Genomic DNA, 5,179 nt, shown 5'->3' with positions numbered 1-5,179 from the left:
CTGCTGGTCAGAGCGGGTCTGCAGTGAGCCGGTCCTGGGTCTGGTCCTGGCCCCGGTCCTGTCAGACAGCTGTACAGGCTCCCAGCATGCCCCGCCACCGCAGGTGAGTTAATCCGTGAGTAGGAGATCCAGACAGGTACCGCTCCTCCCGGAGCCGCGAGCACTCTGACCGCAGTCCGCCTGAGACCACCGGACCCGTCCTGGCGGACACGCCCACCACCGTGACGTCATCGGGACGCTCCGCCTCTGCCGTCGCCTTCAAAATAAAACGGCCTTTGTAGTGGCCACAGCTTCCAGATGAACGAGGGAATAAATAGAAATATGATTAAAATGAAAAAAAAAGTGAGTGAGTGAGTGAGTGAGTGAGTGAGTGAGTGAGTGAGTGAGTGAGTGAGTGAGTGAGTGAGTGAGTGAGTGAGTGAGTGAGTGAGTGAGTGAGTGAGTGAGTGAGTGAGTGAGTGAGTGAGTGAGTGAGTGAGTGAGAGAGATGCAGGCAGTATTCGAGTTGTATAAAAAAATCTGGGGGGATGGTGGATTTTATCATATGGGGACAGATCATTTGTGCTGATTACAAATAATATAATATATTACAAATAATAGCACAGACCAAAACACCTGCAGAAATACTGCAGGAATGACATAGCAGCAGTTAAATGCAGCCTTCTGTAAGCTTTAAATATCCACTGGGCTTACATCAAATACATCAAAACACAACAATAAAAAACAGTTTTCTGAACTTATCAATACGATTCTGTCCTTCACAGGATAAGTAAAATGGATCACTGCAAAAACTCAAAATCTTAACAAGAATAATATCTCTTTTTAGTAAAGAAATCTCATTACACTTAAAACAAGACTCATCACTGGAAAAAACAACAATTTTCACCCGTTTCCAGTAGATTTTCACTTGAAATAAGTAGAGGAATCTGCCAGTGGAACAAGATTTTTTTTGCTTGTAATAAGAAGATAAATCTTGTCCCACTGGCAGATTTTCCTACTTATTTCAAGTGAAAATTTACTTTACAGGTGAAAATTGTCAAATCAGTTATTTTTCTGGTGTTATTTTTCTGGTGATGACTCTAAATGTTGAAATAGCTGTAATACCACATTCATTGATTAAATGACATAAGGGATGGAAACTGCCATCCCCGGCAGTTTTACAGGGGGGATGATTTGGACCGTTTTTATTCAGGGGGGGTGCCATCCCTCCTCATCTCCCCTCAACTCGACTACTGGATGCAGGTCTATAGGGTCTGTAAATACGGTTGAATGTCTGTGTTATACATGCATGATCATACATACAAATATAAACATGCAAGCATGCACTTATACATCTATGGATACAAATACCTACATACACATATGTATACCCACTTGTACAGATACATAAATACACCGAGAGGCAGAGATATACTTGTAAACACACTCTTAATAATAATGAGTAGAACCAGCAGGTCGGGGAACTGACTGGAACATGCCCACTTTAGTTCAGTTACCACAAGTTAGAATTGTAGCTTGGCTGATTTAGCTTTTGCTAACTTCTGATGTTGATTGATACGTGGGTTTGGAAGGAATTAGACCATTTTAGTGTTCCAGACAAATAATGCAGTCAATCATGACAAAAAAAAAGAACCTGGACACTAGTTCTTCTCAGGTTCCTGAGTTGAAGTTGAAGTTGGAGGACAATGACTGATTAATGCATCTGTTTTAAAAGAAAATTTTAAATCTTTGCAGAGTTTTGATTAATTCTAGACACATCAAGCCAGATTGTTCTGTACTTGTCAGACACATTGACTTCTGTTTAATCGTGTTTTATCATCAGTCTTCTACACTCATGTCTGGATCACCGGCAGACAAATGACAATGGTTGTTTACGATCTGTAAATGTTGTAGACCCGTACGCTAGTTCCATACACTAGGACTTTCGTCATCTCAGACATAAGCAGAGACAAACCAGACCTTTCCTGAGTGATCTGTGGGTAGCCTCCTGATCTCACTGGAGTATTTTTGTCCTTAGGCCTAAGATTAGCTGATTATGTGAAGCCTCATTAAAACTGCAGTTTAATCCTGAGAACAATGATCAGCACACGGACACAGCATTCTCAAGAGAGCTGATCAATTAATCTGATCAATACTCATATAGAGACCACAGACTGAATGTCCAACTCTGAAGTTTGATGTCCTCAAAACCCCTCAAAACCCATTTTGTTTAAGAGGTAAAACTTCTGCAACCATATTTTTATTATCAATATTCACTTTTTCTCGACCATAATACTAACTTGATAGGTGAAAGCCTCATCTAGAAAGAGTTTGGTCTGTAAACGATCCACAGTTTCTGCCTGTGACCCATCAAGAGGCGGCTGCTGATCAAACTTGCCTTTGCACGCAGGTTAATGCCACGACCAATCAGAGCAATGAACAAGGTGATGTATTCAGAGAAACGAGTCAATGGGAGAGAATTTTGTATAAGGGTTAATTAAACTTTTGCCATGTTGGCAAAATAGCAAATATATCTGCCTAACAAAGGAATGATTTTAATGCTGTCTTCTGTTTAACTTTCAAAGGAAAAGTTGGAATCTTTAACTGTCAATGCCACAACTGATTCAAACGGCCGTTAATCCTCAGATGCAGCATCCACACTGTTTTCATCCAGACTAAAACGTTGCCATACTCATGTTAAACTCGCCCAGAGACTTTCTACGAAGATATACCGAGAGCCAACCATCCAACTTCCGGGTTAAGTCTTGTGGAACTAAGATTTTCTGCAATTCCTTGACTGGCCACTACATCCTGGCTGCAAAAGCAAGCCTTTGTCTTCCATGTTAAAAATGCCAACTTAATGGAAGTCTAAATAAACATATTTACAGCCTGGTTTAAAAAAAACTGTTTTAGTCTCAACCGTTAGATTTGATATCCATGATAGCTCTGAGGGCGGTGAATTATGTTGTATCACACCAGGAGAATGTATATTAAGCATTAAATGTATTTCTAATATGACTGATTGAGCACCAGGGTGGCTTGGTGGTTAGCACTGTTGCCTCACAGCAAAAAGGTTCCCGGTTCAACTCCGAGGGCCCGGCGGGGGTCTTTCTGTGTGGAGTTTGCATGTTCTCTCCGTGCTTGTGTGGGTTCCCTCCGGGTACTCCAGCTTCCTCCCACAGTCCAAAGACATGCGTAGTATGTTAATTGATGATTCTAAATTGCCCGTAGGTGTGAGTGTGAGTGTGTCTGGTTGTCTGTTTATATGTGGCCCTGCGATGGACTGGTGACCTGTCCAGGGTGTAACTCCTGCCTCTCGCCTGGAAATTAGCTGGGATAGGCTCCAGCAGACCCCCCTGACCCTGCAAAGGATAAAGCAGGTATAGATAATGGATGGATGGATGGAAATGCTATCACTTCCTCGTCCCTTATACTCATGCTACCATGCTTAGCTGAAGCCAGAACCATTCCAGATCAACCTTAAAACTTCCAGATTAACTCAGATTTTACCCAATAAATTAAAAGAAATGAAGAGTCCCCTTACAGTTGTCACAGAATCTAACTAGGCTATGGAGATCAAAAGGGTTTTTTGCTGCAACTGGCAAATATCAGCAACTCATCCAGCTGAGATAAAAATCCACATTTTGTTATACTTACACATGGATTCAACAATAAGAAGTACTTAAAGTGCTTCAGAATGACTTATGATGGAAAATTTAGCCTTGGCCACTTGGATTTAACCAAAACTACTGTGAGAATCAATTTAGCCTTGATCAATCACAGTGTGCAGACGGATACTTTGTCCTTACAAGATTAGCTCTGTTTATCAGAATCGTAAGGATGAATATTTTGTGCTTTAAAATCATTATGCTTCCCTTTGTTCGATGTCATTCTGCATCGTGGTGCCTGGTGTATGTTCTGACCCCCTTGCATGCAACAGCTTGATTAAATCTTCTGAAATCTGTCTCATCTCTCAAGTCTTATTCTTGGTAACTTAGATGCACTCAGTTTTGGTCCAGATAGTCACGTAGTGGGGAAAGATATTGTACAGAGGTGCTAAGTTTTTCCACAACAGATCGCTTAACAGCTAATGAAAAATTTCATTCGCAAATATCTGATGTACATTAAACTTCAGACTAATTGATTATAGCATGGAAAGAATCCGGAAACTAGGAGGCGCTTTAATGAGTGATTCTAAGTTTTAGGCCATATCTTCCTTCCTTCATTCCTTGAATGTTGAGGTGTGACTAGTCAAACCGAGTTACAGGTTAATAAAAAGCTCTGATTCTCCAAGACTCTCTAGTCAAGTTCTTCATTCTTGTGCCCTTTCTTATAAATGTTCATCCATGGGGGATGTGCTGACTCAACTGTGGTTTGCTGCTGCTGTGAATCTGCTTGGACCCTGATGATCATCATTTGTCTTTATTCTAGATTTTTCTTCTCTTTGCTTCTTCTTTTGTGGTTCTCTGAATACGAACCTTCTGGCTATTATTGTGAAAGTCTGTATTTGTCTCCTTTCAGGTGTGAGGATCATCCCCAGACTCCTCATCTCTACAGAGTGTGTGTTGAGCTATGAGCGTGGTTTCTGTCCAGTGTCAGTCTCACCTTTTCTGTTGCTGCTTCTCTTCATCCGTTTCCTGCTTATCATCCTCTTATCCAGAACACACTCTACGTGGGTGTGTGTCAGCGTGTTTACTCAGAGTGTGTGCTGACGTCCACTGAAGGGACTTGAAGACAAGCACCAAGTTTTTTTTAATCAGACCTTCTGTAATGCAAAAATGTCATACATTCTGGATTCATTACAAATCAACTGAAATATTGCAAGCCTTTTATTATTTTAATATTGCTGATCATGGTTTACAGCTCAAGAAAACTCAAATATCCTATCTAAAAAAATTTGAATATTCGTGGAATCTTAATCTTAAACTGTAAGCCATAATCAGCAATATTAAAATAATAAAAGGCTTGCAATATTTCAGTTGATTGACAGATGAATCCAGAATGTATGACTTTTTTTTTTTTTTTTTTTTTTTTTAAATTGCATTACAGAAAATAAAGAACTTTATCACAATATTCTAATTTTCTGAGACAGTCCTGTATATACCGGGTTCTTCATTGTCAGTGCAATGCTCATCATGAGCAACAGTGCAGGCAGACATCCGTCCACATTTATAATCACCAGAACTCCCAGACAGGTTGG

Source organism: Cololabis saira, chromosome 16, assembly GCF_033807715.1.
Source record: "Cololabis saira isolate AMF1-May2022 chromosome 16, fColSai1.1, whole genome shotgun sequence".
NCBI lineage: Eukaryota > Metazoa > Chordata > Actinopteri > Beloniformes > Belonidae > Cololabis > Cololabis saira.
This window is presented reverse-complemented; position numbering follows the sequence as displayed.